This window comes from Eupeodes corollae, chromosome 1 (genome assembly GCF_945859685.1).
Source record: "Eupeodes corollae chromosome 1, idEupCoro1.1, whole genome shotgun sequence".
In the NCBI taxonomy this organism is placed as follows: domain Eukaryota; kingdom Metazoa; phylum Arthropoda; class Insecta; order Diptera; family Syrphidae; genus Eupeodes; species Eupeodes corollae.
Window position 1 is genome coordinate 242,185,048 of NC_079147.1, and position 22,557 is coordinate 242,207,604.

The 22,557-nt window shown below is 30.7% G+C and overlaps 1 protein-coding gene across 2 annotated transcripts in view; it reads right to left on the reverse strand.

Annotated features, from left to right (window-relative positions):
- Nucleotides 1-7,354, reverse strand: part of LOC129953471 (sodium-dependent transporter bedraggled) — a 65,004-nt gene extending 57,650 nt beyond the window's left edge. Inside the window, exon 1 of one of the 2 annotated variants that reach the window (XM_056066721.1) lies at nucleotides 6,650-7,354. The gene's annotated coding sequence lies outside the window, so the exon portion shown is untranslated. The remainder of the gene's footprint in view (nucleotides 1-6,649) is intronic. The other variant, XM_056066724.1, reaches the window with a different exon arrangement.
- Between the last annotated feature and the right edge of the window lie 15,203 nt (nucleotides 7,355-22,557).

Here is a 22,557-nt window from a genome sequence, read left to right on the forward strand (position 1 = left end):
CTCAAGAACCATTAATAATAACACAGAAAGAAATTGAAAAAATTGAAAAGAAGTACATATATGTAACATCGAATATTTTACGAACTCAAAATAGTTTTAACTTCAAAATAATTATCGCAACGAAAAATGTTTTTGAGATCTGGTAAAATTTTCAGAAAACAGTTTTTTTTTTTTTTAAACATATTGGCTTCGAAGTAATTTTATCTTACACAAAATATTGTTTTAAACATTCAGTAAAATTTGTATAAAAATCCAATAGTCAGTTTTTTCATAAAAAATTGAAATCTACACAAAATTGGTTAAAAAGGATTTAATTCCGTGCTTAATTATTATTTTGTTAACATAAGTTAATGGTTTTGGAAAAATCCAAAATGTTTTTTTGTTTACATTTACATGTACAAGAAATAAAAACTTTCAAAAAATGTTACTAAAATTGTTCGTCTAAGAATCTCTTTATACTTATTTTATCACATGAACAATTTTGTTGTTAACTTTTATTTCTTTTTTAACTTTCCATATGAAGTTATTGTAATGGTTTGAAAAAAAGGTAAAAATTAAGGTTAACCCTAAATATTTCACGAACCAATTACGCTAGAGACTTGAATTCAATTTTATATTATAAATTCTAATATGATACTAAACAAATACATTTTTGTAAAAAAAAATCAAACTAACGGGTTTTTATAATTAAAAAAGCTGAAAAATAAATATTTGTCACCTCGAAAATTTTTCGAAAACAAAATGATATTATATCCAAAGTAATTTTATGCAACGAAAAATAACGTTTTAACATCTGGAAAAAAATACAAACCTAAAAAACCATTACTCAAAGTTGGTAAAAATATCTTTTCAAAAATTTGAAATTATGGCTTCCAATGTATTTTATCTTATAAGAAATATTGTTTTCAACATTCGGTAAAATTTTGAAAAAAAAATCGAATTCACAGTTTTTTTCCGACTCAAATATCTTTTCAAAAACTTGAGATATTGGCTTTAAACCACTTTTATCTTTTAAAAAATATTGTTGTCAACATTCAGTAAAATGTTGAGAAAAATCGAATTGATATTTTTTTTTAAATAAAAAATAAATACCTACAAAAAATTAACAAAAGTTGGTAAGAACAGGCTTTCGAGTCGAATATTTTTTCAAAAAATTTGAGATTATGGCTTCCAAAAAATTTAACTTATAAGAAATATTGTTGTTAACATTTTGAAAAATTTTGAGAAAACTTGAATTGACAGTTTAAAAAAAAAAATAAAAATCTAAACAAGAAAATTAATAAAAGTTGGTAAAAATTGATTTTCGACTCAAATATCTTTTCAAAACTTTGAGACATTGGCTTCAAACTAGTTTTATTTTTCTTTAATATTGTTGTCAACATTCAGTAACATTTTGAGAAAAATCTGATTGACAGTTTTTTTTACAAACAATTCAAAACATGAACAAAAATTAACAAAAGTTTGTAAAAATTGATTTTCGCCTCAAATATCTTTCCAAAAATTATAGATATTGGCTTTAATTTACTTTTATCTTTCAAAAAATCTTGTTGTCAACATTCAGTTAAAGTTTGAAAAAAATCGAATTGACAGTTTTTGTACAAAAAATTAAAAACCGAAACAAAAATTAACAAAAGTTGGTAAAAAATGATATTCGACTCAAATATCTTTTAAAAACTTTGAGATAATAGGTTCTATTTAATTTCTTCTTATAAGAAACATTGTTTTCGACATTAGAACACATTTTGAGAAAAATCGAATTGACAGTATTTTTACAAAAAATAAAAACCTAAAAAAAATGTTATAAAAGTTGGTAAAAATTGATTTTCGATTCAAATATCTCTTCAAAAATTTTAAATATTGGCTTCAAACTTATTTTATCTTATAAGAAATATTGTTTTCAACATTTGGTAAAATTTTTAAAAAATTCGAATTGACAGTTTTTTTACAAAAAATAAAACTCTAAAAAAAACAATACTACAAGTTGGTAAAAATTTACTTTCGGCTCAAATAGCTTTTCAAAAATTAAAAATATTGGCTTTAAACTCATTTTATTTCACAGAAAATATTGTTTTCGATATTCAGTAATTTGTATATAAAAATCCAACTGTCCGTTTTATCATAAAAAAATAAAATCTACAAAAAATAGTACGCAAATTTGGTAAAAATGGATACGAGTACATATAGACAAACTTTTAAGCAACGGGATGGGAAGTTATCAGTGTGGGTCGCATCCCAGCCTTTTTTTTAAATCAATTGACACGAAAACCTACAAAAACTATAAAAAAAAACTGATACGAAATGGTTTTCAGTGTAAGAACAAGGTCTGGCAAAAAGATGGGTCCAGCAAAAAGATCTCGCATATTTTAAAAGGTAATAAATAAACAATTTAACAGAAAAATGTTATTGAATTTTTTTTAATAAAAAAAAATAATTACTTAGTTTTAAACATTACCATTTTATCTATAAATAGCTTTAAATATAAACGTCTAAAAATACGGGAGGTTTTATTGCCGGACCCTGCAATACGATAACAAAGACAGATATTCACGCATAATCTTGTAATTAAAATATCAGCGTGGGTCGCATTCCAACCTCTTTTTAACTTCCCATAAGAAGTTTTTGTAATGGGTCCGATTTGTCAAATTGAAAATTTTGACATTTCTCGACGTTTCAAGGTCCCTAGAGTCGAAATAAAAGATTTTTAGAAAGAAGTCTGTGCGTGCGTGTGTACGTACGTTTGTACATCCGTACGTTCGCGACGTTTTTTTCGTCGTCCATAGCTCAAGGACCAGAAGAGATATCGACTTCTAATAAATTTTGTTATACAGATAATAAGGCAGAAAGATGCAGAAAGAGCCCTCAAGAAAATTGCGTGGTTGGTTTTTTTACCATAGCAGTTTGAAAAAAGGTGAAAATTTTGGTTAAACCTAAATATATTACGAACGAAAAACGCCAGAGACTTCAATTAAATTTTATATAATTTATTGTAACGTAATATAAAAACGGTATATTTTTTGAAAAAAATCCATCAAACGGTTTTCTTATAAATCAAAAAAAATAAAAATCTAAAAAAAACATTACTCAAAGTTAGTAAAAATTGAATATCGACTCAAATATCTTTTCAAAAACTTGAAATTTAGGCTTTAAACTTATTTTAACTTATAAGAAATATTGTTTGTAACATTTTGAAAAATCTTTAGAAAAATCGAATTGACAGTTTTTTTTTTACAAAAAATAAAAAAACTAAAAAAAATGAATAAAAGTTGGTAAAAATTTATTTTCGACTCAAATAGCTTTTCAAAACTTTAATTTACTTTTAACTTTCAAAAAATCTTGTTGTCAACATTCAGTAACATTTTAAAAAAAAATAAAATTGACAGTTTTTTTTACAAAAAATTGAAAACCGAAAAAAAATAACGAAAGTTGGTAAAAAATGATTTTCGACTCAAATATCTTTTCAAAACTTTGAGATATTGGCTTCAAACTAGTTTTATCTTATGAAAAATATTGTTTTCAACATTCAGTAAAATGTTGAGAAAAATCGAGTTGATAGTTTATTAAAAAAAAAAAAATAAAAACCTAAAACAATTAATAAAAGTTAGTAAAAATTGATTTTCGACTCAATTATCATTTAGAAATTTGATATATTGGCTTTAAACTAGTTTTATCTTAGAAATATTGTTTTTAACATTCAGTCAAATTTTGGGAGAAATCGAATTGATATTTTTCTTCCAAAAAATAAAAACTTGAATAAAAAATGAACATAAATTGGTAAAAATTGGTTTTTGACTTAAATATCTTTTTGAAAAATTAAGATATTGGCTCTAAACTAATTTTGTCTTATGAGAAATATTGTTTTCAACATTCTATCAAGTTTTAAGAAAAATCAAATTGATAGTTTTCTTACAAAAAATTCAAAACCTAAAAATCTTTTCAAAGCTTTGAGATATTGGCTTCAAACTAATTTTATCTTATAAGAAATATTGTTGTTAACATTCAGAAAAATTTATAAAAAAATCTAATTGACAGTTTTTTGTACACAAAATTAAAAACCTAAAAAGTATTAAACAAAAGTTGGTAAAAATTGATTTTCGACACAAATATCTTTTCAAAAATTTGAAATATTGGCTTCAAACTTATTTTATTTCACAGAAATATTGTTTTTGATATTCAGTAATTTTTATATAAAAATCTAACAGTCCGTTTTTTCATAAAAAATAGTACTCAAATTTGGTAAAAATTGATACGAGTACATATAGACAAACTTTTAAGCAAGACAAATCGACAGACGGGATGGAAAGTTATCAGTGTGGGTCGCATCCCAGCCTTTTTAACATTATATTTACCAGTTTTAAGCTTTGTAAACTATACAAGGTTTTAAACTTATATACTTAAAACTAATTCTGATTCTAAAAAATATTAAAGATAAAAATTCCCCTTCCTTAACTTCTTTAGAATTGAAAAAAAGCAATAATAATAATTACATAATTTTCTACAACAACTTTAGGTAAAAACCGACTCGTATATTTTGTACCTTTATGATCTAAAAATTCCAAATAAATGTACTTAAAGCCTTATCCCGCACAATTATTCGAGTACAAGTCAAGTACATGTTTCATATATAAAAATATACTAGACACAAATTAACATTTATAGATTTTCCTTTCATCCATTGTCTATACCCGTTTAATGACATTTTAACAGTTGATTTCTTATAAACACTAGAATTGAATTAGCGAATTTTTATAAATGTATCTATTATATGCATTTTCAATGAACAATATAATAATGCGGGAAATATACAAATTCACACAATGCTACAGTCCATAGCAGCATTATATATGTATTATATTAGCATCCCCGTATAAACAAATTGAAACGACGAATTCACACCCAAACGTTAATTACAACCAGGTGGTTAAAACGAAGTGTGTAGTTTGTACTGACCTTAATCATATACTTAAGGTCAGTGTAAACAAGTCTACCTGAGCTAAGCTGAGTGCACTCACTCTATATCTACCTAACTAAGTATATAATATGAATTTGATACGTCACATTCGAAGAAAAACATTTAATTGTATGTAGGTAGATACCTACTTGTACTCATACTCGTAATACCTAGGTTTTGATTTTATAAAGCACAGGTGTACCTACAAAAGTGTCCATCATCATGACTCGGAAAGTCGGAAGGTAGGTATTTCCCCGCATAAACAAGCTGACTACTTGTTTGTAGTTGATGAGTTATTTCGGTCTATTATAAATATTTGATGAGAAAACTGAAACCCAAACATGGAAATACATCTTAAATTATAAATTTAAGTGGTCATGAATTTTTGCCAAAAAAAAAGTAAAGCAAATCCACACCACAAAACACCATCACTGTTCAAGTACGAGAGAACGAGAAAATCCGGTAAAACCACTATGTGGACCGAACAGGTAATAAACAATGGCCGACCGCTACCAGCTTCAGCTATAGAGCGAAATATCCTGGACGGAAACCATCTTAGCTCATTGATCTTGCATAGGCATATAGAGTCAGAGATGGCAGTGGAGGGTTTATTCCTTTATGTCTACATACATTTTGAATATTCAAACATAGCTATATTTTGATTTCGAGTGTAATTTAATCTGCCTAAAAACAACGATGAAGAAATATTCTCTGGAGCAACCGGACCATCTCCAAGAAACTATACTAGAAGCTACAACTGCTGTGTGCAGTTCTTTTTTTAGACCAAGCGATATTGCCTAACTTCGTCACCGCCATCGCCACCGCCACTGATACCGCTGCGCTGTCTGGTTGCGGATCGGCGGCGGCGCTGCGCGGTGCAATCATGTCCATTTATATATATTGTTTCTCCTGCGCAACGGAGCATACCACGTTGAGTGTGATGCAGCCCAGCAATCAGCACCAGTAACAGCACCAGCTTTGCTATGGCACCACACGCTGATGGCCTGAGATGGTTGACGTTGGCTTTAGGTATTGATAGAGCAGCAATGTGGATAGTGGATGTGGATGACGACTAGAGCGCAGTGTAGTGTTGGAAACAAGAATCACTTAAGCGGATATTTCATTTTTGTTTGTTGTTCAAATAAAAAACATTATTAGAGAATGTTGCGTGGATAAATGCCTCGAACTCGAAGGCAACAGAGTGGGCTACAAAAACACAGCTTTTTTAAAAACAGCCTTTATAAAAAAAATCAATCAAACAACAACAAATATGTACCAACACGCCTGTAGATATTCCCGGAGAAATCGCGCAATAATTCGACTATAAATCAACATAGCGATCTAGCGAGCGAGCCCACTCTTGTGGGCGGTCCCTTATATGAAGCCATTAGAGTGTAGATAAAAATAAAATGATTGTTCCAAAAGGAACTTCAAGTCATAGTTATACCGCTCGCTCATACCGCCCCAGCCACCGACCGACCGCCATCTAACAGAGGTTAATGACCATTTTATGCGCGCGATTATCCCCAAGTGCAACAAGCTATTATAAATTCAATCAAAAAACACAAAGTGAATCACTCGACCATGTTGAACATTATGAACGAATAAAGTAGGCTCTATACCTTTTCCTTTGCTTTCCTTAAAGATACTTAAAAATATGTATGTTTGAAAATTTTCAAAAAATATCGTCACAAGACTTACCTCACAATAACGTAAGTATATCCATAAGAGATTGTAATTAGTCCATTCAGAAGAAACCGTTTGAATGTGCGGTGTGCGGCTGCAGTTAGTTGGCTTTTAAGAAAAACCTAGGTAGGTATCTAAACTTGTTTAACGCCAAATAAAAAGTATGGTAGGTATATAGGTAGGTACGGTACTAAAAAAAAAACAAAAACTTTCAGATTTATGTACGTAGGTACATAAGCAGCAAAGCGATCGCGTAGGGGGTTTTCAACTTGGATACAACACTGAACACTCACTAACTCTATAACTCACTTAAAAATAATGGCATTCACGAAACTTCTTTTTCAAAAAAGGCAAACGAAAACGACGAATAGGCGCGATTAAAAAAATGTATCTAATAGGTGTATTTTCCCTTTTTAAGATCTTCACTTTATTTGAGCATACTTAATGAAATTAGGTTAAAGATCAACTTTTTTCGTATCCTACTTAGTAAGTATTATGCTCTGCTCTGTGGCTCTCTATCTATGCAACACAACGCAGTGGGAACTGGGGATGGAACAACAAAAAATACACAGCACACACAACGTACAGAACTTTTATAAATGTAGAAACACGTCTGCCACGGACAATGTTTTAACTCGAACTAACTCAGAGTCAGCTCAGTAGATACGTCGAGCAGAAATTGCAGAAGAAGAAGCCAGCGCCGCGCCAGCCAGTCAAGTCAGCCAGTCATTTTTGAGACGAGTATAGCCTAGCCGGAGCTCCACAAAAGTCAGGAGACAAGAGTATTACCAGTGAGCAAAAGTATCTATAACTAGCAGAAGAAGAAAATCTATAAGATAGAATGGAGCACCAATGGGGCAGGCACTGTGCTGTGTGCACAAAGCTGAAGGCGAAGCGAAGCGAGTATGAATATGGTGATGGTGATATGGCGAAGTGAACACACAGAGAGGCAGAGAACCAGTAATGTCAAATAGAATATAAAACCATCAAAACTGGTTTTCACATTTTGCTTTCTTTTTAAATTAAACTTCGATATTCGAACGACAGACAAGAGCGTAGCTAGAATTCAATAAACGCGAAGGGGCATTATATTTTTTTTCTATTTACTTTATATTTGTTTATAGTTTAAATCCGAGTAAGTTTTCAAGAGTTATATCTTTAAGGAACAACTAAAAAAGAAGGGGCTGGATTGAGACCCACACGGATAACTTACCTTCCGTTCCCGTCTTTCGATCTGTATTAATTTTTAACAAAATTGTATTAATAATAACATTTTTGGGTGAATTACAAATTTTTAAGTAAATATTTTTCTCTGTTTTCAAAATACTTGAGTCGAAAACCATTTCCTATTGTTTATGCAGGTTTTCTTATTTTGTAAAAATAGCATTGTCACTTTAATTTTTTTTAAAAGAAATTAACTTAAAATTACTGACGATATTTTGCATTAGTTTGATTTCAAAATATGTTTTTGAAAACTAGATTTGAAGTCGAAAACTAGTTTTTAACAATTTTTGTATCATTTTTTGAAAATTTGTATTTCTATATACAAAAAAATACACAATGTATTTTTCTAGGAATTGATTGAATCTCGTATAAGATGAAATCAGTTTTCCAATATCTGATATTTGATTTTTTTTTTTACGAAAACTGTTTACTCAGATGCTATATCTTAGACTTGTACCTTGGGTTGAAACAAACAACAAAATAAGTTGTTTTCAGGCTGCGTTTCGAGCCAACCTCTCTACAGTTGATCAAATTTTTACTCTAACTAATGTCGCTAAACGTTTTTTGGATAAAAAAAATAGTCTCTCTGTTTTTTTTGTAGATTTTGAAGCAGCCTTTGAGACTACGAGTATAAACAGAAAACAATTACTTTTCAAACTAGCAGGTGCTGGATTATCAACAATTTTTTTAAGGATATATGAGAAACTTCTTTCAAATACAACAGCGGTAATTTCTAATGGTAGAACCTCTTCCCAGCAATTTAAGACAGAAGTGGATGCAAGGTTGCATTTTGAGTCCTTTTCTCTTCTCACTTTTTATTAACGACATTGGAGACAGTGTTGTATATTATGGTGACTTGCTTTTTAAGGTGCATTTATATGCGGATGACCTTGTCATTCTTACTGATAATCCGGTACCTCTACAACTGCAAATTTACAAGCTTAACCAGTATTGTAACTATTGGGATCTTCAAATTAATACTTCAAAGTCGAAGATTATAGTTTTTAGATCTTATAATTTTAATGTCAGAAATGACCGTCCTTGGAACCTTAATGGTGAAAGAATACAGGTAGTTAACAAATTTAATTACTAAGGTTTTACAATAACACAATATTTAAACATCGGACCTCATATAAGAGATAAAACATCAGTTACGAAATCAGCCATGTGCATTTGGTCAACCTTTTTTTTAAATAACAAATGTATCGAACCGATGGTAAAATTCAAAGTAGTTGCTGCAACAATTAAAAGTTCACTCTGTTATGCTAATGAAGTGTATGGTTACGAAGTATGTGAAGACTTTGAAGTTATCCAGAGATATTTCTTCAAACGTGTATTTAAGGGATCTTTAAACACACCTAACTATGCAATACATTTGTCGAATCTGGATTACCTCCAATTTTCTTAAAAAAAACCTTAAGGCAAATGCGGACTATATTGTCAAAGTTTTAAAGAGATGTAATAATAATCTTAAAAGTAGTACTTTACTCATGATTGCACTTCAGCTACACGCCGTTCAAAGATTGACAAGAATTGGCTGCTAAATATAATAGAACATTTAATTTAGCCTTAAAGAACTTTGGTTGATGGAAGGATAAATTTTATGACTGCATCTCAGCAATTGACGAAAAAATATTTCAAAATTCTCTGAACCGTGCTAAAAAGTACATATCAAGAACGATATACAAACTAAATCACTGTTTCACGGAATCTAAATATTTTCGAAAAGAATTCACAGCTAACGAGATAAGTTTAATATTTAAGATCCAAACTGAAATGCTACAGCTAAGTTATAGACCTCATAGGGTTGATATAAATCATAATTGTATTCTTGGCAACCTTAATCAAATCGAAAACGTTTACCACTTCCTAGCAAGGTGTTAAATACTCCAAGAAATTCGACTTTTATACTTTAGGAAAAGCTTTCTTTCTACAGAAGGAGTTACTCAATTCTAAATCGTGAGTGTAGTTGGAAAGTTCTTATCCGGTTTGTTACTGAAATACTTATGTAAATCTCTTTTAGAATCAATCTATTATTTTGTTTTAGCTAAGCTAAAAGCCCATCTTTCAGTTAATATTGAATCCCTTAATTTACCATTGCTCTTTAATCGATTAATCCATCAATCTTTTAAATTTAAATACACTAGTTTAAAAAATTGACTTTTGCAATAAATTTAAATTTATATCTGATTAAAATAAAGACTTAAGCTCTATATTTTGTTAAAATATTATTTAATGTACTACTACACTTTTTCATTTTCATTTTTCTTGCTGTGTTTAAAATTTATAAATGTAAATTTTAATGCAATAATTTTAGATATAATCGGCAGAGGACTTCAAAGCCATGCTCGTAAATCTTTTATATTAAAAACATTTGTATTTTATATGTTGAAAAAATAAAGATAATAATTATAACAATATAAATAAATGTTTACTAACTTTGAATAATATTTTTTTAGGTTTTTATTGCAAAAAAAACTGTCAATTCGATTCTTCACACTTTTGAGTCCTTTCGTCAGTGTCTTATGTTATTATCTGTATAAAAAAATGTATTTGAAATCGATATCTCTACTGGTTCTTGAGATATTAACGACGAAAAAAGGTTCTCGAACGGACACGCATACACAGTCATCTCTTGAAACGTCGAGAAATGTCAACATTTTAAATTCGACAAATTGGTCCGATTACAATAACTTCCTATGGAAAGTCAGTCATAATAAGAACAGCGAAAATAAAATGTTCACTGTAAATGAAAGTTCATTCCGACATGTTTTTCATTAGGTTCTTTCGCGAAACGCTTGAAACAACCTCGAAAAAACCGTGAATATATCGTAATTGAATGCATCATTTACTTTACACTTGCATTCAGAATTTAAACACGAGTCTACAACACAATTGTAACAGAAATAAGGAAACATTAATGTTTTCACTAGGTACATTTTCATGTTGGGACTTAATAAATTACATTACCCTCTAAGACTCTGCAAGCCTCCGTAAATTCTGACGTAGCGTCACAACAACTCATTTTACTATTTCTCATAAAGCCAAGGTATTTAAATTTTGTAGCATAAGGTATTCGGGGTTGATATTTCACTTCTCTAACCCACATTTGAAAACAATTTCAACGGGTTCAATCTTATTTTATTTAACTCAGCTCAACCCGTTAAAAATATAGCAAATCTTCATTTACTCGAGCTACACAATCTTATATAGACCTAGGCTTTTTAGATAGATAAATTGTTACATCAATTGGATAAATATTCACATTACAATTTACAAAAACATCAAGGAGGTTATTTATGAAGATGCCGAATAGAAGAGGACCTAAGATAGATCCTTGTTAAACACCTGTGTTGACAAGAATTGAATAAGATATTTCAAGTTCTGTTTCGATCTGTAATAGACGATTTTTGAGTAAGAAGACAGAAATAAGGGGACGGAAGACGAGAATCAAAAGTTATTTTTAAATTCCACGTAAGAGTTGAGTAGTCTTTCATTGATCTCCTTAAATCGAAAGTTATTTCTATAACTGCTGATTCAGAACTATTTTTTTTTCCGAAACCATGAATGCGAATTGAAATACTCGTACTATAATTTCTATTCAGACTTTCTTTATTTTTTCAGCCATTATTTTTTCTAATTTTGTCGACAAAAATGATAATATACTAATTGGTCTCAATTCCAAAGGACTTTTGGGGTTCATATAGAGTAATACAATATGTGTACAAGATAAATAAGAATAAGTGGATTGCTTATTTTTTTATAAATTTTGGTCACTACGCAAGATTTTAACTTGCGAACTGCTATCTCAACACCCAAATCGCTTGCACATCTAACTTTTAAATAGTCACAAGAGAATAATTCTTCAAGTTCATGACAGCCTATGGAATGACAGTCCTAAGCACTAACCGTCATGCCAAGGGTGATACGTTATCGCACAATGGCTGCGTTCAATCTCAGACAGATAGGGTATCCGGATACCTTTTTGCTAGTGTTTTAAGTGTAAAATAATAGCTGATCAAAATCAGCTGAGATTTCAAAAAAGGAATCCAAAGATATCCAAGAATTTCGGGTTGAATTTCAAGAAACTTGAAAATTGATTTAAGCTTTTTATATTTGTAATGTTAGTTGAAGTTGTATTTGAGGATGTTCTGTAAATAATAGACGATGAAGAAGCTATTTGCCTCCGAGTTTTAAATGTTTTATCTTACAACAATTTTGACTTCGAAGATTAAATGTTTATCTGCTTTTTGTGAACTGCTGAAAGTTTTTTTTATTTTTTGACGGCTTTCTCAACTCGTTCAATAACGTATCTAAAAAACCATCTATCTAACACGAGATTAAATTATCTTTTTTGAAAAATTTGGACCTGGGTTCTAGTAAATCCCCGTTTTCAATCACTTTTTTTAAACAAACAAGACAAGCATTTGTTGATGTGTCTTTAAATTATTTTCTTTCACTTAGATTATTTCGTTTTTTCTCAGATTTTTGTGGATCCCCAACAGAAGAGAACATTACAGTGACCTCAGTTGAAAATGCGTTTAATTTTGTTTCATGACTTCTTTAATGCTTGAAACGCAGTAATTTTTCCGATGATAAGGACAAGCACGAAAAACATTTTTTTTTAAATTTATTATTGGATTATAAACGGTGATTTTGTAAGAGCTTGAGAACTTTTAAAAAAAACGCATAAAATTTGCAAAATCTCATCGATTCTTTATTTGAAACGACTTTAGACTTGACGTAGCCCCACAAAAAATAGTCTAAAGGCGTCAAATCGCATGATCTTGGTGGCCAACTTACCGGTCCATTCCTTGAGATGAATTGTTCTCCGAAGTTTTCTCTCAAAATGGCCATAGAATCGCGAGCTGTGTGGCATGTAGCACCATCTTGTTGAAACCACATGTCAACCAAGTTCAGTTCTTCAATTTTTGGCAACAAAAAGTTTGTTAGTATTGAACGATAGCGATCGCCATTCACCGTAACGACGAATCGACATTTCACGGCCTTCAGCAACACTCTCAGAAACAGACGCAATATTCTCTTCTGTACGCACTGTACGCATTCGTGTGGTTGGTTTAATGTCCAATAAAGTAAACTGAGTGCGAAACTTGTTCACAATCGCATTAATTGTTTGCTCACTTGGTCGATTATGTAGACCATAAATCGGACGTAAAGCGCGAAACACATTTCGAACCGAACACTGATTTTGGTAATAAAATTCAATGATTTGCAAGCGTTGCTCGTTAGTAAGTCTAACTTTCTCTTTGACACCATGTCTGAAATCCCGCGTGATCTGTCAAATACTAATGCATGAAAATCCTAACCTCAAAAAAATCAACCTTTACAACTAACCTTATAAGGAAAAACAAAAATATGAAAAATTAGACTTTACTTTATAATTTTGATATGGGTTTTTTTTCACAACGAAATAATGTTAAGGCCAATTTTTAAAAGCAATTCTTAGTGAAACTAAAAGCTTTTAATTTTTAATTTTTAATTTTTATTTTAATTTTTTTATTTGACACGTAATTATTAAATTTGGCTTACTCTTCTTGAACGACTCTTGTTAAATAATTTATAGTGTAAAATAAACGTCTATTTTTAAAACCGTTTTGTATTAAAATTGCCCAAACGTTTTAAATCGGGTTCAATTTAGGACTGGATGGAAGTTAGTGCAATGAGTTAATATTTTGCCTATTACTCTTTTGTATATTTTGAAACATTATTTACAACAATGCAAACCGTCTCTGTATCCTCAATTTTTTCTCATTCGAAAAAATGATGATGACGTGACGCAAGTTTTTTTTTGATAACCTTTTAAAACTTGTTGCACTCACCTTGGTGAAAAATTGAGGTTTAAAATATAACCAATTTTCGCGGGGCTTATCGATTCATTAACGTTTAGATGTTTGATTTCTCCAAAGGTTTTAATTAAGTTACTTACCTGAACTTCGCTTAACTCCATAATTGTAATTCAGCTTTAAGAAAATGTCTATTGAAGTTGTACTTCTTGAAAGTATGCCACCGATTTGGCTAGGGGTCTTCATCTTTTCTTCTGATAATGACTTTCAGGAGACATTATAATTATAAAATCATAACGACGTGTTCTATTCTAAAAAATTCAACCTACTTACGTGATTTACAAAGTATTTATAACAACAAACCTTTGTTCTCTGAAGATTTACTCATTTTTAATAACGATTCTTAAAAACAATCACTTGGCAATAAAGATCAATAAATTATTGTTATACTAATGGTTCAAGAGAGAGAAATTTAGTTTAACCGTTATAAAATATAAGATCAAACAAAATGGTTGCCATTCATTGATAGTAATTTTTCATAAAAACAGACGGAACAGAAGTGTTTTTTGTCTTTATCATTATTTCGCAGAGTGCATATTAAATTAATATTTAAGAAACCAAAACCTACCCCAATAATTCGAAACCAACAAATTTAAGTTGATGTTCTTCAAGTGAAAAACGTTTTTTACATTTTTTTAAAATACAAACGAGAATCAAGTTCCTCTTTTACTATATTTTGGATACGCGTTTGCTTTTAACAACAATCTCAATCTCAGCTCATAAATAAATTTATAGAACAACAAAAACAACAAAGTGTTACTATAGTAACAAAATGTATCTATCTTTTTTATTATGTATGTAGGTTCTACAAAGATTAATACATTTTGTCTGTTTGTTTGTTTGTTAGTTAATTTTTAGGTATGTTTTCTATCTTGTATCTTACAGAGTTTGCTGCTGCAGTTTAAATATTGCATTGTTTGTTATGAATCACACACTCTTTTGTTTGCAGTTTGATAAGTTTTTATCATAAAAATAGGGGGAAACCTCGTTTCAACCCGACAACGACTTTTGTAAGGATTCCAGTAGCTTGCGCATATGTTGGAAAAATTATTATTATTATTATTATTGACAACATAGTATTTATAATGGGGTGATAGTAGATATTTATATTTTCATTCCTTTTTTGTTGTGAGTGCCTTTTGTAGGTTTGTAATGGAAAATAAGTGACAATCAGGTCATTATTAGGTATTTGATTATCTGAATGATGCGTGATATGGTTAGAGAAAATAAGAATTCGGACCTGATGAAGTAACTTAATATTTTAATCCAAATTTATACAAAAGTAAAGTAATCAAAATTAAGGAATAGTCTATCTAATCTACTTTAAGGTACATGCATAGATTATGTCACGTTATTGATTAATTATGTTTTGTGATTTTAAAAATATGATAATTAGGGAGGTATATATTTGTATACAGGACATTTCAAGGAGTTATTCTACGATAATCACGTTATAGTCAACCCTTCCGGCACTGAATTGGTACAGGGCAAAGAAATTTTGTATGTACTCGTGTTACAATCGTACCTAATTGATTTTAAGGGAGTCTTCTTTGAAATTATTATTTACACCCAACGTATTTTTACAGATCATACAAATAGGATATGATTTTTGGGTCGCTTGCAAGGGTGATTTAATTGAAAATGGTAGGTCCCTAAATTAATTTGTTGTATTGATATAATTGCACCCTTCTATAATTTATAATAATTTGAAAAAAAATAAAGAAAATGGTTGGCGTGAACAGTTAACATGGATCTGAGAAAGTCGTTACTTATAATCTTATAATTTTTTTTGTTCGTAACCCCGTTTCCATTTCTTGGGTTTATATTCAGAAAACAGAAACTTATATCGGATAATGGATAACGAATTTGGGTCAGATTTTATGTATCTACATATGTACAAACATACGAACAATGTATATCAATTTTGAACATTTACCGACTACTAACAAAATATTAAAGGAAATTTCAAAAGTCATCATAGAAGAAAATATGTAATAAAAATTGATAAATAAATTCAATTTGAATTATTGTTCAATAAACATACCCGTAATAATAATACCTGTGGCGGTATGGTTAGTGCTTAGGGATTTCATTCTAGAGGTCTTAGGTTTAATCTCTGTCCGAAACATCTAAGTTTTTCACGGGTGCGAGGATGTGATTAATCCACAAGGTGTTATACTTGTGATCAAAATAGGCCTTCGGATTCGGCTAAGAACTGTATACTGCCTTAGAAGATATTGTATAAATCTATGCGAATAAATATATGAATATGAATATGAATATGAATATGAATATGAATATGAATATGAATATGAATATGAATATGAATATGAATATGAATATGAATATGAATATGAATATGAATATGAATATGAATATGAATATGAATATGAATATGAATATGAATATGAATATGAATATGAATATGAATATGAATATGAATATGAATATGAATATGAATATGAATATGAATATGAATATGAATATGAATATGAATATGAATATGAATATGAATATGAATATGAATATGAATATGAATATGAATATGAATATGAATATGAATATGAATATGAATATGAATATGAATATGAATATGAATATGAATATGAATATGAATATGAATATGAATATGAATATGAATATGAATATGAATATGAATATGAATATGAATATGAATATGAATATGAATATGAATATGAATATGAATATGAATATGAATATGAATATGAATATGAATATGAATATGAATATGAATATGAATATGAATATGAATATGAATATGAATATGAATATGAATATGAATATGAATATGAATATGAATATGAATATGAATATGAATATGAATATGAATATGAATATGAATATGAATATGAATATGAATATGAATATGAATATGAATATGAATATGAATATGAATATGAATATGAATATGAATATGAATATGAATATGAATATGAATATGAATATGAATATGAATATGAATATGAATATGAATATGAATATGAATATGAATATGAATATGAATATGAATATGAATATGAATATGAATATGAATATGAATATGAATATGAATATGAATATGAATATGAATATGAATATGAATATGAATATGAATATGAATATGAATATGAATATGAATATGAATATGAATATGAATATGAATATGAATATGAATATGAATATGAATATGAATATGAATATGAATATGAATATGAATATGAATATGAATATGAATATGAATATGAATATGAATATGAATATGAATATGAATATGAATATGAATATGAATATGAATATGAATATGAATATGAATATGAATATGAATATGAATATGAATATGAATTTGAACTGTAGGTCCCCTCTTTTCCTGATATCATTACTCGTACATATGGAGTGGTTAAAAGTTGTCACTAGGCTCTAGTTCTCAAGGGACTGTTGCGCCACCTAATTTATTTTGTATTTTTAATAGGAAGTAATTGTAATTGGTCCGATTTATCGACGTTTCAATAATCCAGTTAATAAAGGTTTTCACCTAAAAAAATCTAACAGTTTTGAAACTTGGAACATTTACTAAGGGATGTCTGGTGATTACCCAAAAAAAGTCCCCAAAAATCCGACGTGAGCTCTAGCGGCAGTTAAAAGAAACATGGTTTTGTTCTAGTTTTTCACGTTTATCTCGAAAACTATTTCTTGTATCAAAAAATTGTATTACAGGAAATCAAAGCTCATTAAATTTTGTAAAACAAGCTTCCATGATTTTGTTCCTATCTGTTTTAGTTTATAAAATAACCCTAGCGGCAGTGAAGAGAAACATACGTTTTTTCGGTTTTTCGGGTTTATCTTAAAAACTATTTGTCATATCAAAAAATAATCTTTTACAAAAATAAAGCTAATTAAATTTCCTACAGAAATATGATATTAATTTGTGTGTGTAGGAGCTTATGTATTATAAAAAAAAATATGGTATGAATTTGTTCATGTCTGTAACTGTCCACAAAAAACTGTAGTATTCAGATTGTATGTCCCTTCTTACTTCTTAAACTCGTTGGCTTAATAAATGGATCATGCTTAGAGAATAAGCATTGTAGGAAGTTACTTTATCATCTCCGATGCCACTCGCTATTGACATGATTTCATTTGTAACTGGAAATTGTGGAGACTTTGGAACCAATTTGACAGATTTGCAATATCTGCATTATCTCTAATTTTATGTGCCTTCAGAAAATCTTCATGTTGGTCACTAGTAGAAAAAAGAACCACAGTGAATTCTTCGAGTGATGAGAAAATTTCATGAGTGGCAGTCAGCCTTAAAACACATTTGCTAAGTACACTATCAGTGATTCCACGTCCTGTTGTCAATTTGTTAAGATTTGTTTGTAGTTTCTCACTAAGATGGATCAAATGAGGTTTTTTTTAGTGCACTTAACGAAGGAAACTCATCAAGAACATTTTTCGTGAGATTTTGGATTTCCATTCATGTTGGCTTATGTCGACTTGTTCCATTATTATATTGGCTAAAGATGTCTGTATTAGTATTAAAGCACGAACTGCTGAAACCGGGGCGGGGATGAAATCCACCCAATATGACTACGCATTTTGAAAGACGGAACTTAGTTAAAGCTGGCAGCAACGATTTCTTTACTTTTTATATAAAGAGGCTATTCAAATGTTCCCACCAGGTATTTTTGGTCAAATTTGTCACACAAACTGCCAGCATAGTGCAATGCAGTGGATAGTCGGACGTTGGCGAGTTTATGAACGGAAGAGGAATAATGACTACATTTTTCCACTAAACAAGCCTGTGGTTATTGAGTGCATGTACCCTTTTTATTCTGGAACATCGTAAATGCCAATAAACTTTGATACCAACCAAAGAGCGTCATATGGTTTTGGCTGTAACATGGAAGTATATGCAGCGATGCATCTTATTCCGCCCAAAGAATGTAAATGAAGAACAAAACCCTAAGCTTGATATAAGGTTTACCAAGCAACCTTAGAACCAAGCTTTCTGTATATAAATAAGACAAGGCTGCTTAGTATTGGAGAGATAAATGATCTGGGACGCACAACTGATATAATTATTTTCAATGTTCGTTTTTTTTTAGTATAAGAGTTTCCAGAAACGTTTAAGATACACAATAGTCATCAACGTGTTTAAAAAAATCATCATATTTTTTCCTTACATGCCTATAGAGTTATTTTACAAATTAAAACAAGTACAAATAAATTAATATCATATTTCTTTAGAAAATTTAATTAGCTTTAATTTTGTTGAAGACTATTTTTTGATACAACAAATAGTTTTTAAGATAAACCTGTAAACCTGAAAAACCGAAAAAACCTTATGTTTCTCTTCACTGCCGCTAGAATTATTTTATAAACTAAAACAGATACGAACAAAATCATTATAAAATTTAATGAGATTTAATTTTGTTCAATAACATTTTTTGATACGACAAATAGTGCCCTAGAGCTCACATCGGATTCTTGGGGACTTTTTTTGGGTCAGTACCCAACATCCCTTAGTAAGTGTGCAAAGTTTCAAAACTGTTGGATTTTTTTTGAGGTGAAGGCAATTTTCTGCGTTCATTGACTGGACTGTTGAAAAAAATTGTCACCTCGAAAATTGTACAAATAAAAAATGGTTTCATCTCCAAAACAATTTTGTGCAACGAACAATAACGGTTTTGATATCAGGTGAAATTTTAAAAAAATCGAATTGGCAGTTTTCTTAACAAAAAAATAAATACCTAAACAAAATTAATAAAAGTTGGTAAAAATTAATTTTTGACTTAAATATCTTTTCAAAAATTTAAGATATAGACTTCAAATTAATTTTACTTTATACAAAAAATATTGTTTTTAATATTAAGTAATTTTTTAAAATCTAAACGTCAGTTTTTTTCATACAAAGTTAAAGTCTACAAAAAAATAGTACGCAAAATTGGTAAAAATTGATGTTCGGTCCTCGATATCTCGTGAATAATAGAAAACATTGGTTGCAAATAAATAAAAACTTTTAAGAAATGCTACTAAAATTGGTAAAAATTGGTTTTCGAATAAAAATCTCGTTAACCAAAATAGATTTTGAAATTTAACTCTTTTATTATATGCAAAATATTGTTGGTAATTTTTAACCAAAACCTACTAACCTTTGAAGCAAGACATATCGACAGACGGGATTGGAAGTTATCAGTGTGTGTCGCATTACAGCCTTTTTATTTTGAAGATCAGAGACATAAGTTCAAAAATACTCATTAGTTTTTTCCTTAAAGAATGTCGTTCTACATATGTACATATATTTATTAAAAAAGGAAATATTTTAGAGAAAGCTAATTTTTAAAAAATTGAGTTTATAGTCTAAGATACTTACTTAATTGAGGTGGCGCTACAGTGCTGTGTGTCTAAGTCTAAGATACGTAGAAGGAATATCTACACAGACCAGTTATTTCATATTGACCAATTATTGTATTAAATATTATAATTTTAATACAAATTTGCTCTTGATTTGCCTAGGTACAGTGTTGACCAAAATATTAGCAACTAAAATTAACTCCATTTTTATGTCATTTAAAAATTAATAACTTTGTCTAATCATGTACATTTTTTTTTAATTTTTTAATACATTTATGTACATACATAAGTATATTACGTACTGCTTAATAAACTACAAAGAAACTAGTTTTCAAAACGGTTTAATAAATATAAGCAAGAACGTAAACCCAATTTTATGTTGGTCAAAACAAAAGTAACTTTTTATTGCTATCCATCACTCTTTTTGTTATTAATGAAGGAAAGTAAGTTAACTACAAAATCCATTGCTCAAATTAAAGGTGTTGGCAAACGAGTGCAGTTGAATCTATTTATTAGGTGTTATTCAGTTCACGGGTAAGTTAATCAGTGTTCTTAGCTAACTTTTGTAAAATGGCCGAAAATAAATACTGTAACGCAATAAAAGAAAAAAAAATATAAAAGATTACTTACTTACTTACTTAAGGTGGCGCTACAGTCCTGTGTGAACTAGGGCCTCACCCAACAAACTTCTCCATCTAGCTCGGTCCCTAGCTAGATGTCTCCAGTTTCGCGCTCCAAGTTGGGTGAGGTCACCTTCCACTTGTGCGCGCCACCTGATCCACGGTCTTCCTCTACTGCGCTGTCCTGTGGGTGCGGATTCGAAGACTTTCCGGGCCGGAGCATTGGTTTCCATGCGCTCTACGTGACCCAGCCATCTTAGTCGTTGGACTTTTACTCTTCTTGCTAAGTCTACGTCGCTGTACAGCCCGTACAGTTCGTCGTTCCATCTACTCCTCCACTCCCCTTCGATGCATACGGGACCGTAGATCACACGAAGAACTTTTCTCTCGAAGCGACCCAAGGTGCTTTCATCCGCTTTTGTCATGGTCCATGCTTCTGCACCTTATAGCAGGACGGGGATGATAAGGGTCTTATATAGCAACACTTTGGTCCCTCGAGAGAGGACATTACCACTCAATTGCTTTCTTAGTCCAAAGAAACAGCGGTAAGCAAGAGTTATTCTGCGTTTGATCTCAGCCGTGGTGTTGTTTTCTGCGTTTACAGCGGAGCCTAGGTAGACGAAGTCCTTGACTACCTCAAAGTTACGTCTGTCGATTGTGACAGTATTGTATGTCCTTTCTAGACGACAGCATCTACTTTGTTTTGCCCTCATTAACCGTTAAACCCATTTTTGCCGCCTCTGCCTCAATGCTCACAAAAGCCCCATTGACATCACGCTGAGTTCTTCCGATTATGTCAATGTCATCAGCATATGCCAGTAATTGGACAGACTTTTGAAAGATAGTGCCTCTAGTGTTGACGTGTGAGCTCTGCACTATTCTTTCAAGCACGATGTTAAAAAAATAGCATGACAGCGCATCACCTTGCCTAAAGCCTTTTTTGACATCAAAAGGTTCTGTTAAGTTGTTTCCAACCTTTATGGAGCAGCGTGAATTCTCCATGGTCATCCTGCATAAACGGATGAGTTTGGCAGGGATGCCAAAACTAGACATGGCTCTATATACAGCTCGTCCCTGTAGATGCTGTCATATGCGGCCTTGAAATCGATGAAAAGATGGTGGGTGTCGATTTGGTGTTCTTGAGTTTTTTCCAGGATCTGCCGTAATGTGAATATTTGATCAAATGTGGACTTTCCTGGTATAAAACCACACTGATAAGGACCTATCAGGTTGTTGACGATGGGCTTTAGACGTTCACATATTACGGCAGAGAAGATTTTATAGGCGATGTTAAGTAGACTTATTCCTGTATAGTTGGTGCAGTTTAGAGGGTCTCCTTTTTTCAGGATCGGGCAAACAATACTGAGGTTCCATTCATCGGGCATGTTTTCTTCCGACCATATCTTACAGATAAGTTGGTGCATGATCCTACCCAGCTTATCCCCATCTGCTTAAAAGAGCTCGGCATTCAAGTCATTTGCTCCAGTGGCTTTATTAGACTTCAACTTAGATATGGCAATCTTTACTTCGTCTAAGTCGGGAGGACGGGATTGTTGGCTTTCGTCGTCTATATCGAATGGGTCATCCTGCCTGACAGCGGAATTCAGTTCTTCATCGCCGTTATACAGTCTGCAGAAGTAGTCCTTCCATATCCTCAGCATTGACTGCGGTTCCACTATGATGTTTCCACTTTCGTCTTTGCAGCCTTCGGTTCTAGGTCTATGTACCAGTGAATTTCGTTTCACCTGTTCATAAAACTTTCGAACCTCATTCCTGCTTTTATACCTCTCAACATCTTCGACCGCACGCTTCTCATGCCCTCACTTTTTCCTTCTGAGAAGTCGGCGTTCCTCTCGCCTCT